At 45.4% G+C, this 14,436-nt stretch overlaps 1 protein-coding gene across 2 annotated transcripts in view; it reads right to left on the bottom strand.

Moving 5' to 3' along the window:
• LOC122922206 (cholesterol 24-hydroxylase) overlaps positions 1-3,231 on the bottom strand; it is a 55,476-nt gene extending 52,245 nt beyond the window's left edge. For both annotated transcript variants that reach the window (XM_044272729.1, XM_044272730.1), the window contains exon 1: positions 3,020-3,231. The gene's annotated coding sequence lies outside the window, so the exon portion shown is untranslated. The remainder of the gene's footprint in view (positions 1-3,019) is intronic.
• Positions 3,232-14,436: the final 11,205 nt, after the last annotated feature.

The following is a 14,436-nucleotide window of genomic DNA, read 5'->3' as shown; positions in this document are numbered from 1 at the left end:
TGTTTCTGCAGTATAGTATTAGGGAGCAGAGCGGCACAGTATTGGGGGTGGTAGGATGATTTGTCCAGAAGATGGGAGGATGATGGAAAAGTAGTAAACTAAGATTTTTTTTTTGTCAAACTGCAGAAACGAGAAATGGCAGAAAAATAGTGTCTGGTCTGAAAGGAGAAGATGAGGAAAGAGAACATCTACATCAAAGAGACGTCACTGGATGTAAGAGGAATGGGGGGCTGTATTACCCGGGATGTTCTGTAGTGATGGGAGGGTGGATATATATTCTATATAATTTGGCCCACCCTGCCGCAGCCCGGCCCCATTTTCCAGGGCACACTGTGCGTGTTCTGAAATCTAGGGACTCACACCCATCTACTACATTATCTGTACTCAGAGAGTTATCTCTGTGCTATCTGTGATGTTACATAGGACTGCAAGAGATATCTACTACACTGTCTGTAAAAAGGGGCATGGCCACAGGTTGAGGGGGGGGGCGCAATACTTGGCTTGCCCCGGGTGCTGGCAACCCACGCTACGCCACTGATATGCTAATGCATATACAGAGCAGCTCTGAGAAGTGCATTAGTCCACAGCACAGAACGTCTCATTACAGTAATTATGACATATAACAAATTGATCCTTACAGTTGCTCATTTTTCCCCACAGTAAGCATGCTCAGCTATTTTCTAGAATGAATATCGAAATCACCAATATATAGTGCTGCCATCTGCTGGCCAACAGGGGAACTGCACCAATGTAAAACAGTATATGATACTAACCATCTGTATTATGGCTGCAATGCCCGGACTTCCCAGGACTCAGCTGAACCCATCAGCATAGAGTTACTTGAAAAGTGCCCATATCATAGTCACATGAAGGAGTCCTAAAAGATTCCATACACCAACAGGCTGTTGGCCGAACACTCATTCGGCAGTGATTCCTCCTAACTTCCCCACTACACATGCATGCTTGTTTTGGCCTAGAGTGCATGTGTCGTGGGATCAGTAGCTGCCAGACTCCAGCATATCTCACTTGAAAACAAACAGCTCGGCCATTGAAATTTAACATACCCGATCCTTCTTTCCCCTGACATATGATGAAAGTTAGAGGCCTCCATGCATGTAAGATAGTCGCCCTGAAATTGGCAGGTTTGGCTGACTTTTAAGCCTCATACACATGACAGTGAATAATGGCCGTGTGACATCACGCGGGCATTTTTAGCACCAATGAAAGTATATGGGGCTATTCACATTGCCGTTCTTTTAACGGCCAGCAAATAGCGTCCGTCCAAAAATAGGACATTTCCTATTTTTGGCCGTTTTCACGGTCAGACGGGCCCATTAAAATCAATGGGACCGTTTTTAACAGCCGATTGACAGGAGTGCACCCGTCTAACGGCCATTAAAAACAGGTACAGTTTACACAGGAGGGGTTAAAAAAACACACACGTCATCAGTGAAGAGAGAAGAGACTGCTGCAGCGCAAGCAAGTGGATAAGGTGAGTTTTTTTGTTTTTGTAAAATAAAAAAATAAAAATAATAACGGTGGTGGGCTATTATGGGGGCATTATTTAAACCATGGGGGAAATTATTTAAGATGGGGCCCTACATTGGGGGCACTATTAAAGCTGGGGACATAAAAAAAAATATCCTACACTATGAGGGACATTATTTAAGATGGGGGACTACTTTGGGGGCATTATTAAAGCTGGGGCGGTAAAAATAATAATAATCATACACTATGGGGGACATTATTTTACCAGGGGGCATACATGGGGGACATTATTACCATCCTGTGGATGTTCTCAGAAGGGTGGGTCTAGAAATAACTGCCAATCAAATTTATCCATTTTTCATGTCCGTTTTTAACGGACATGAAAAACTGATGCAAAACGGACATTAAAAATGGGCACACGGCCAGAAAACGGATGCACAGACTGATGCAGCATGCTACGGTTTTATCTCCGTCCAAAATACCGGAACACTTGCCGGAATGCCGGATCCGGCATTTTTTCCCATTGAAATGCATTAATGCCGGATCCAGCCCCGAGTGTTCTGGCAAAACGAATCCGACATTGCGGTCTGCACATGCTCAGACTGGATGACACCGGAGAGACGGATCCGGCATTTCAATGCATTTGTCATACGGATCAGTTCCGGCGACGGAACTGCCCTGCCGCACGGACAGCCATTAATATAACTGCCTATTCTTGTCCGCAAAACGGACAAGAATAGGACATGTTATATTTTTTTTGCGGGGCCACGGAACGGAGCAACGGATGCGGACAGCACACTGAATGCTGTCCGCATTTTTTGCGGCCCCATTGAAGTGAATGGGTCTGCATCCAAGCCGCAAAAACTGCGGTTCGGATGCGTACCAGAACAACGGTCGTGTGCATGAGGCAGAGTAAGAGACAGACTACTGGCAGCTAAGTTCCAGCACAAGAGGAAAAGTTCCTATTTACTCCAGCCAGCATAGCAGGGCTGAGATTGTTGCAGAAGTGTTTGCCTGCCAAAGTTGAGCCAATACCTGCTGATGACCAAGATAAAGTCTGGAAACTGTTTGGATTACCGTTTATGCCAAGTAAAGCTGTGTTTAACATTACTACAAAGTCTGGACTCCATTTCTTCTACCTCCTTCACCATCCAAAATATTCATCCTCTTTTTACACTGCTTCGGAACACCACGTCTGGGATCCAAGGATATCCAGGTAGGAACACCGTGACACGTGTATACAACATCTGCAGAGACATTGTAGGCCACTCTACACCGCTCTGGCAATCCTACACCTGGGTACCAACACTACCATCTACAAAAGGGACTCCATGTCCTCGTTGCTTAACTGCAACTGGCGTCACGATTGCTTGCTCTATAAGAGGGACATATTTCGTAGAAACCTCCTAAGGGGCAAGGGATGCCCCAGACGTCGAGCCTACCCGTGCGCTGCTAATCAAGTGACGTCACGAAAAACACTTTCCCTTAAAGGGACCCCTTGCCTATGTCACCAGTGGTCCGCTGCACCTACTATTCTGGAGATGTTCTGATCCACTCTTCTGCCACAATTTGGTCTTCGTTAGAGCTGCTCAGATCCTTACGCTTGCTCAATTTTCATGCACTTTAAGAACTGATGGTTCACTTGCTGCCGAATATACCTCTCCCGACACCAGATAATCCATGTTATTCCCTTCACAATCACTGGATTTAATGTTATGGCTGATGGGTGTATATGAGCGCTGTGCACACCTGACCTCTCCCGCTCGTCCCCCGGTGCACACAATTATTAATCTCCTTCATCGTCATCACTCTCTCGGCGCCCGCCGTGCCCCATTGTCTCACATGATTCTCCCCCCGAGAAGTGAATCTCAGTCTCTTTATTACCTTCATTTGTTCAGGAAGAAAAACAAATTAGATGCAACGAGCGCTGAGCCGGCGGCGCGGGCCCCGTGATGTCCTCTGCTTCTCGTCTGGTTTTATTATTTCTGATAGGTGATACTGCCCGAGTACAGGGCACACCCCAGGGGGAGTCACACAGTAAGACGATGGGGGTGAAGTGACCTGGGCATGTAGGGGTTGTCTCAAGTCAGCAAATGGCATTTAGGGCTCATTCACACGACCGTATGAATGGGTCCTCATCCATTCCGCAATTTTGTGGAATGGGTGCGGACCCATTCATTGCAATGGGGCTGCAGAATAAGCGGACATCACACCGTGTGCTGTCCGCGTCTGTAGTTCCGTTCTGTCGCCCCGCAAAAAAGACAGAGCATGTCCTATTCTTGTCCGCAACTGTGGACAAGAATAGGCATTTTCTATCATAGTACCGGCCACGTGCGGTCCGCATCGCACATGGGCCAGTATCCATGTTTCGCGGATCCGCAATTTGTGGAACGCAAAACACATACGGCCGTCTGAATGAGCCCTTATCCTGTAGAGAAAGTTAATACCAGACACTTCCTAATGTATTGTGATTTTCCATATTGCCTCCTTTACTGGCTTGATTCATTTTTCCATCACATTACACACTGCTTGTATTCAGGGGTTAGGGCCACCGCTGCAGCACAGATACAAGGTGGCCGGGACGGGAGCTGGCGGGTATGTCTGCATATACGCGCTCCCACAGGCCCGGCCACCAGGGAGCCGGCTCTCCTGCAGCACAGATACAAGGTGGCCGGGACGGGAGCTGGCGGGTATGTCTGCATATACGCGCTCCCACAGTCCCGGCCACCAGGGAGGCCGGCTCTTCTTCCTATAGTGTGCAAGCACGACCACCACTGCTGGACTGCAGGGTGGTCATGACCATGGAAACGAGCGGTGTGTAATGTGATAGAAAAATGAATCCAGCCAGCAAAGGAGGGTTACATCCCTCCCAGTGACATAGGAGAGAGTGCAATAATCACAAACCAAAGGACAGACATTTGACTAACAAATTGTGGCTCAGGTTCATTTGGGCCACAAAATGTCCACGGTCTTTGCAGCACTCGTAAAAAGCTGTGAATGAATAAAAGTGGAATAAAGTCTATCAGTCATTGTGATTTGCCATCGGGATCCCTGAGATTTGTGGTTCCTACCATTTGTCCACGTACATGGTGCTCTCGCCTGGGGTTTGTAAAGTGTTGAGAGGGCAATGTGGGCCCCAGTAAAAGATGACTATACCGCCATTATCGCTATTGGGTATATAATAAATGACTGTAAAGCCTCAGCATACAGATCAGGGGTTGTATAGGCTACACTTGAAGATGGGGGTCTGTATGGGTGGGCAAAGGACCAGCCTTCTCTTCAGGTGCCGCACAGATAAAAGAGGAAAGCGGAAACTGACCCAAAGGTCTTGGCGTCTATCTCTCTGTTCCGGGATGAGGGTGGGGTACAGCCGGTATTGGGAGGGGGGCTACATTTTGATTTCTGCTATGGATCCCCTCACTACCTACCCTCCGGTTCTGTTAGAGTCGGTAGGTTAAAGCTTAAAGCTCCTGCAAGAGGAGCAGTGCAGCCATTCAGAGGCAGATGATGGGGGTAGTCATTCGTCTTTTAGATGATGGGATTACAATTGTACTAAGCAGACACAACCCCATCTGGAAGGTATTCGAATAAGGGAACATTCACGTATTTTGCGGCCCGCGAACCGTCAATCCACAAAATATGGATACTGTCCTTGAGAAATCGATAGGTGCACAAAAAATGCGGATGTCACAGGGACGGTCGTGTGAATGTACCCTTAGCAGAGACACACCCGTGGAAACCGTCCGCAGATCATCACATCCGGGAAATGTCAGAGAACCGCCAAATTATCAGACGTCTCCTGGGACCTCTGAAGAGGAAGATGATGAGAATCATCAGCAGAAAGAACAACAACAACAACACGGTGCAACCTGGGCCTGATCAAATCTAAGCCTACAGTGTGTGATACCGTCTGCTGACCGATGTATCTAATCATATGTGTGATACCGTCTGATGAGCCACTGTATCTAATCATATGTGTGATACTGTCTGCTGACCACCGTATCTAATTATATGTGTGATACTGTCTGCTAAACCCACTGTATCTAATGTGTGTGATACCGTCTGCTGAGCCACTGTATCTAATCATATGTGTGATACCGTCTGCTGAGCCACTGTATCTAATCATATGTGTGATACCGTCTGCTGAGCCACTGTATCTAATCATATGTGTGATACCGTCTGCTGAGCCACTGTATCTAATCATATGTGTGATACCGTCTGCTGAGCCACTGTATCTAATCATATGTGTGATACCGTCTGCTAACCCACTGTATCTAATCCTATGTGTGATACCGTCTGCTGACCACCATATCTAATCATATGTGTGATACTGTCTGCTGACACACTGTATCTAATCCTATGTGTGATACCGTCTGCTGACCACCGTATCTAATCATATGTGTGATACCGTCTGCTGAGCCACTGTATCTAATCATATGTGTGATACTGTCTGCTGAGCCACTGTATCTAATCATATGTGTGATACTGTCTGCTGACACACTGTATCTAATCATATGTGTGATACTGTCTGCTGACCAACCGTATCTAATTATATGTGTGATACTGTCTGCTGAGCCACTGTATCTAATCATATGTGTGATACCGTCTGATGAGCCACTGTATCTAATCATATGTGTGATACTGTCTGCTGACACACTGTATCTAATCATATGTGTGATACTGTCTGCTGACCCACTGTATCTAATCATATGTGTGATACCGTCTGCTGAGCCACTGTATCTAATCATATGTGTGATACTGTCTGCTGACCCACTGTATCTAATCATATGTGTGATACTGTCTGCTGACCCACTGTATCTAAACATATGTGTGATACTGTCTGCTGACCAACTGTATCTAATCATATGTGTGATACTGTCTGCTGACCAACCGTATCTAATTATATGTGTGATACTGTCTGCTGACACGCTGTATCTAATCATATGTGTGATACTGTCTGCTGAGCCACTGTATCTAATCATATGTGTGATACTGTCTGCTGACCAACTGTATCTAATCATATGTGTGATACTGTCTGCTGACCAACTGTATCTAATCATATGTGTGATACTGTCTGCTGACCAACCGTATCTAATCATATGTGTGATACTGTCTGCTGACCACCGTATCTAATCATATGTGTGATACCGTCTGCTGACCAACTGTATCTAATCATATGTGTGATACTGTCTGCTGACACGCTGTATCTAATCATATGTGTGATACTGTCTGCTGACCAACCGTATCTAATTATATGTGTGATACTGTCTGCTGACCAACTGTATCTCATCATATGTGTGATACTGTCTGCTGACCACCGTATCTAATCATATGTGTGATACTGTCTGCTGACCAACTGTATCTAATCATATGTGTGATACTGTCTGCTGACCAACTGTATCTAATCATATGTGTGATACTGTCTGCTGAGCCACTGTATCTAATCATATGTGTGATACCGTCTGATGACCCACTGTATCTAATCATATGTGTGATACCGTCTGATGACCCACTGTATCTAATCATATGTGTGATACCGTCTGATGACCCACTGTATCTAATCATATGTGTGATACCGTCTGATGAGCCACTGTATCTAATCATATGTGTGATACTGTCTGCTGACCAACTGTATCTAATCATATGTGTGATACTGTCTGCTGACCACCGTATCTAATCATATGTGTGATACCGTCTGCTGACCAACTGTATCTAATCATATGTGTGATACCGTCTGCTGAGCCACTGTATCTAATCATATGTGTGATACTGTCTGCTGACCACCGTATCTAATCATATGTGTGATACTGTCTGCTGACCACCGTATCTAATCATATGTGTGATACTGTCTGCTGACCCACTGTATCTAATCATATGTGTGATACTGTCTGCTGACCCACTGTATCTTATCATATGTGTGATACTGTCTGCTGACCACCGTATCTAATCATATGTGTGATACCGTCTGCTGACCAACTGTATCTAATCATATGTGTGATACTGTCTGCTGAGCCACTGTATCTAATCATATGTGTGATACTGTCTGCTGACCAACTGTATCTAATCATATGTGTGATACTGTCTGCTGACCACCGTATCTAATCATATGTGTGATACCGTCTGCTGACCAACTCTATCTAATCATATGTGTGATACTGTCTGCTGACCACCGTATCTAATCATATGTGTGATACTGTCTGCTGACCCACTGTATCTAATTCTATTATGTGTTTATGGAACCACTGTATCTAATCCAGTCATGTGAAATACTACCTGCTGAGCTGCTGTATCTAAACCTATCAAGCAATTTACTACATGCTGAGCAGCTGTATCTAAGCCTGCCATGTATGATACTGTCTACAAAGTCTGACCCACAGTACTGCTGACCCACAGTATCTAATCCTATCATGTGTGATACCGTCCATGGAGGCACTGTATCAAATTCCATCATGTGCTAAGCCTTAGGTTACTACCTGCTGAGCCTCAGCATGTAGCTATATCATGTGTGATACTACCTGCTGAGCTGCTGTATCTAAGCCTATCATGTGCGATACTACCTGCTGAGCTGCTGTATCTAAGCCTATCATGTGCGATACTACCTGCTGAGCTGTGTTATCAAAGTCTACCATGTGAGGTGCTACCTGCTGAGCCTCAGTATCTAAGCCTGTCATGTGAGATACTATCTGCTGTGCTGCTGTATCTAAGCCTATCATGTGAGATACTATCTGCTGAGCCTAAGTATCTAAGTCTATCATGTGAAATACTATCTGCTGAGCCTCAATATCTAAGCCTATCATGTGAGATACTACCTGCTGAGCCTCAGTATCTAAGCCTATCATGTGAGATACTACCTGCTGAGCCTCAGTATCTAAGTCCATCATGTGAGATACTATCTGCTGAGCCTCAGTATCTAAGTCTATCATGTGAGGTACTACCTGCTGAGCCTCAGTATCTAAGCCTATCATGTGAGATACTACCTGCTGAGCCTCAGTATCTAAGTCTATCATGTGAAATACTACCTGCTGAGCCTCAGTATCTAAGTCTATCATGTGAGATACTACCTGCTGAGCCTCAGTATCTAAGTCTATCATGTGAGATACTACCTGCTGAGCCTCAGTATCTAAGTCTATCATGTGAGATACTATCTGCTGAGCCTCAGTATCTAAGCCTATCATGTGAGATACTACCTGCTGAGCCTCAGTATCTAAGCCTATCATGTGAGGTACTACCTGCTGAGCCTCAGTATCTAAGTCTATCATGTGAGGTACTACCTGCTGAGCCTCAGTATCTAAGTCTATCATGTGAGATACTATCTGCTGAGCCTCAGTATCTAAGTCTATCATGTGAGATACTACCTGCTGAGCCTCAGTATCTAAGCCTATCATGTGAGATACTACCTGCTGAGCCTCAGTATCTAAGCCTATCATGTGAGATACTACCTGCTGAGCCTCAGTATCTAAGCCTATCATGTGAGGTACTACCTGCTGAGCCTCAGTATCTAAGTCTATCATGTGAGGTACTACCTGCTGAGCCTCAGTATCTAAGTCTATCATGTGAGGTACTACCTGCTGAGCCTCAGTATCTAAGTCTATCATGTGAGATACTATCTGCTGAGCCTCAGTATCTAAGCCTATCATGTGAGATACTACCTGCTGAGCCTCAGTATCTAGGTCTATCATGTGAGGTACTACCTGCTGAGCCTCAGTATCTAAGTCTATCATGTGAGATACTATCTGCTGAGCCTCAGTATCTAAGTCTATCATGTGAGATACTACCTGCTGAGCCTCAGTATCTAAGTCTATCATGTGAGATACTACCTGCTGAGCCTCAGTATCTAAGTCTGTCATGTGAGATACTACCTGCTGAGCCTCAGTATCTAAGTCTATCATGTGAGATACTACCTGCTGAGCCTCAGTATCTAAGTCTATCATGTGAGATACTACCTGCTGAGCCTCAGTATCTAAGCCTGTCATGTGAGATACTACCTGCTGAGCCTCAGTATCTAAGTCTGTCATGTGAGATACTACCTGCTGAGCCTCAGTATCTAAGTCTATCATGTGAGGTACTACCTGCTGAGCCTCAGTATCTAAGTCTATCATGTGAGGTACTACCTGCTGAGCCTCAGTATCTAAGTCTATCATGTGAGATACTATCTGCTGAGCCTCAGTATCTAAGCCTGTCATGTGAGGTACTACCTGCTGAGCCTCAGTATCTAAGTCTATCATGTGAGATACTACCTGCTGAGCCTCAGTATCTAAGTCTATCATGTGAGATACTACCTGCTGAGCCTCAGTATCTAAGTCTGTCATGTGAGATACTACCTGCTGAGCCTCAGTATCTAAGCCTATCATGTGAGATACTATCTGCTGAGCCTCAGTATCTAAGCCTATCATGTGAGATACTACCTGCTGAGCCTCAGTATCTAGGTCTATCATGTGAGGTACTACCTGCTGAGCCTCAGTATCTAAGTCTATCATGTGAGATACTATCTGCTGAGCCTCAGTATCTAAGTCTATCATGTGAGATACTACCTGCTGAGCCTCAGTATCTAAGTCTATCATGTGAGATACTACCTGCTGAGCCTCAGTATCTAAGTCTGTCATGTGAGATACTACCTGCTGAGCCTCAGTATCTAAGTCTATCATGTGAGATACTACCTGCTGAGCCTCAGTATCTAAGTCTATCATGTGAGATACTACCTGCTGAGCCTCAGTATCTAAGCCTGTCATGTGAGATACTACCTGCTGAGCCTCAGTATCTAAGTCTGTCATGTGAGATACTACCTGCTGAGCCTCAGTATCTAAGTCTATCATGTGAGGTACTACCTGCTGAGCCTCAGTATCTAAGTCTATCATGTGAGGTACTACCTGCTGAGCCTCAGTATCTAAGTCTATCATGTGAGATACTATCTGCTGAGCCTCAGTATCTAAGCCTGTCATGTGAGGTACTACCTGCTGAGCCTCAGTATCTAAGTCTATCATGTGAGATACTACCTGCTGAGCCTCAGTATCTAAGTCTGTCATGTGAGATACTACCTGCTGAGCCTCAGTATCTAAGTCTATCATGTGAGATACTATCTGCTGAGCCTCAGTATCTAAGCCTATCATGTGAGATACTATCTGCTGAGCCTCAGTATCTAAGCCTATCATGTGAGATACTACCTGCTGAGCCTCAGTATCTAAGTCTATCATGTGAGGTACTACCTGCTGAGCCTCAGTATCTAAGTCTATCATGTGAGATACTATCTGCTGAGCCTCAGTATCTAAGTCTATCATGTGAGATACTACCTGCTGAGCCTCAGTATCTAAGTCTATCATGTGAGATACTACCTGCTGAGCCTCAGTATCTAAGTCTGTCATGTGAGATACTACCTGCTGAGCCTCAGTATCTAAGTCTATCATGTGAGATACTACCTGCTGAGCCTCAGTATCTAAGTCTATCATGTGAGATACTACCTGCTGAGCCTCAGTATCTAAGCCTGTCATGTGAGATACTACCTGCTGAGCCTCAGTATCTAAGTCTATCATGTGAGATACTATCTGCTGAGCCTCAGTATCTAAGTCTGTCATGTGAGGTACTACCTGCTGAGCCTCAGTATCTAAGTCTATCATGTGAGGTACTACCTGCTGAGCCTCAGTATCTAAGCCTGTCATGTGAGATACTATCTGCTGAGCCTCAGTATCTAAGTCTATCATGTGAGATACTATCTGCTGAGCCTCAGTATCTAAGCCTATCATGTGAGATACTACCTGCTGAGCCTCAGTATCTAAGCCTATCATGTGAGGTACTACCTGCTGAGCCTCAGTATCTAAGTCTATCATGTGAGATACTATCTGCTGAGCCTCAGTATCTAAGTCTATCATGTGAGATACTACCTGCTGAGCCTCAGTATCTAAGCCTATCATGTGAGGTACTACCTGCTGAGCCTCAGTATCTAAGCCTGTCATGTGAGATACTACCTGCTGAGCCTCAGTATCTAAGTCTATCATCTGAGATACTACCTGCTGAGCCTCAGTATCTAAGTCTATCATGTGAGATACTACCTGCTGAGCCTCAGTATCTAAGCCTGTCATGTGAGATACTACCTGCTGAGCCTCAGTATCTAAGTCTATCATGTGAGATACTATCTGCTGAGCCTCAGTATCTAAGTCTGTCATGTGAGGTACTACCTGCTGAGCCTCAGTATCTAAGTCTATCATGTGAGGTACTACCTGCTGAGCCTCAGTATCTAAGCCTGTCATGTGAGATACTATCTGCTGAGCCTCAGTATCTAAGTCTGTCATGTGAGGTACTACCTGCTGAGCCTCAGTATCTAAGTCTATCATGTGAGATACTACCTGCTGAGCCTCAGTATCTAAGTCTATCATGTGAGATACTACCTGCTGAGCCTCAGTATCTAAGTCTATCATGTGAGATACTACCTGCTGAGCCTCAGTATCTAAGCCTATCATGTGAGGTACTACCTGCTGAGCCTCAGTATCTAAGTCTATCATGTGAGATACTATCTGCTGAGCCTCAGTATCTAAGCCTATCATGTGAGATACTACCTGCTGAGCCTCAGTATCTAAGTCTATCATGTGAGATACTACCTGCTGAGCCTCAGTATCTAAGCCTGTCATGTGAGATACTACCTGCTGAGCCTCAGTATCTAAGTCTATCATGTGAGATACTACCTGCTGAGCCTCAGTATCTAAGCCTATCATGTGAGATACTACCTGCTGAGCCTCAGTATCTAAGCCTGTCATGTGAGGTACTACCTGCTGAGCCTCAGTATCTAAGCCTATCATGTGAGGTACTACCTGCTGAGCCTCAGTATCTAAGCCTGTCATGTGAGATACTACCTGCTGAGCCTCAGTATCTAAGCCTGTCATGTGAGATACTACCTGCTGAGCCTCAGTATCTAAGCCTGTCATGTGAGGTACTACCTGCTGAGCCTCAGTATCTAAGCCTGTCATGTGAGATACTACCTGCTGAGCCTCAGTATCTAAGTCTATCATGTGAGGTACTACCTGCTGAGCCTCAGTATCTAAGTCTATCATGTGAGATACTACCTGCTGAGCCTCAGTATCTAAGTCTGTCATGTGAGATACTACCTGCTGAGCCTCAGTATCTAAGTCTATCATGTGAGATACTACCTGCTGAGCCTCAGTATCTAAGTCTATCATGTGAGATACTACCTGCTGAGCCTCAGTATCTAAGCCTATCATGTGAGGTACTACCTGCTGAGCCTCAGTATCTAAGTCTATCATGTGAGATACTATCTGCTGAGCCTCAGTATCTAAGCCTATCATGTGAGATACTACCTGCTGAGCCTCAGTATCTAAGTCTATCATGTGAGATACTACCTGCTGAGCCTCAGTATCTAAGCCTGTCATGTGAGATACTACCTGCTGAGCCTCAGTATCTAAGCCTGTCATGTGAGGTACTACCTGCTGAGCCTCAGTATCTAAGCCTATCATGTGAGGTACTACCTGCTGAGCCTCAGTATCTAAGCCTGTCATGTGAGATACTACCTGCTGAGCCTCAGTATCTAAGCCTGTCATGTGAGATACTACCTGCTGAGCCTCAGTATCTAAGCCTGTCATGTGAGGTACTACCTGCTGAGCCTCAGTATCTAAGCCTGTCATGTGAGATACTACCTGCTGAGCCTCAGTATCTAAGCCTATCATGTGAGGTACTACCTGCTGAGCTCTGGGATGTCCATTATCTGCTCCACTCAGTAATGTGCACATCACCATAGTCTTGTCAGCTGGTCAATAAGGAGTCAATAAGGAGCGGCCTCTATGGAGGATCCATTACCGAGCCTCGTCCATTATCTCAGTGAGAGGACAGATACTGAGCCCAGGGCCGCTGCCTCCTCCTCCTCATCCCTCTTATCAATGACGTTATTGCACATTATATTATATTACCAGCCAGCAGCCGACTATGAAGGAGCCTTCATTATATGTTACATATAGCCTTAAAGGGGTTGTACATGATTGCAACAGGTTTGCAATTCCACACACAACCTGCGGACAGATGAGGCGCTGTTTATGGAAGAAAGCAACTAATGCACAACTCCTTTAAAGATCCTGTCCCCTTTAATTCTCTGAAATACGTCCCTCATCTGCTCTATGTCAGACTCTTAAAGGGACACTCCAGTCAACACTGCATTATGCCTAATGTGGGATCCAGGGGTGGAGCATGACACTAGGATTGTGTCCTTCGTATTTCTGCGTCATGCTCCAACCCTTGGTCCCAGCACTAGAAACAACACATTATGTTGCCTTGAGAGTTCCTTTAAAAATGTTTTTGCTTTTATTTTGGAAAGTTAGGTGAGCACCACGACAGCTACTACAAGGGGTGCACCACATCTTTGCTAGAGGGCTATTGTCACGATCAGACCACGCTGAACACAGGAGGGCAGGGGAACAGTAACTGGGCCTGGAAACTAGGAAAGAAACAGGTCGCCTCCTAGACAACCCTAATCCGGGCCCTGACTACCTATCAGTATGAATAGACCTTGAAGGCAGGAATATTCATAAGCAGGATACCTAGGCCCTGATTACCCTGTAAGGCCCTGGAATAAGTATAGGACCAGAGACAACCCATTCCTCCCCAGATGGACGAATGGAAGTCTCTGTCTCAGGCCCAGATACAACAACAGGGAATATAACAAACACAAACAAATGCGACACTTAACTTCTGTAGAGACGGAAGAACAGGAACACCAGAGACGACCTCACACCAGCTCAGCCAAACCCAAATAAAGCCATCTACCACATAGTCAAAAGGGTGGGGTGAGACTATAAAGAGTAGAAGTGATGACCACTGAGCAACAGCTGAGAAAAGGGAAGTGGTCATTAACCCTATCAACACTGATCCAAGAGAAATCAAGGAGGCTGTTGGATTCCTCCACGCTCAGCCAATCTCCTTGATTTCCTGACATTAGTCACCTGAGGGACTGTG

Source organism: Bufo gargarizans, chromosome 11 (genome assembly GCF_014858855.1).
Source record: "Bufo gargarizans isolate SCDJY-AF-19 chromosome 11, ASM1485885v1, whole genome shotgun sequence".
In the NCBI taxonomy this organism is placed as follows: Eukaryota; Metazoa; Chordata; class Amphibia; order Anura; family Bufonidae; genus Bufo; species Bufo gargarizans.
Note: the sequence above shows the minus strand (reverse complement) of the source record. Positions and strands in the feature narration are given on the sequence as shown.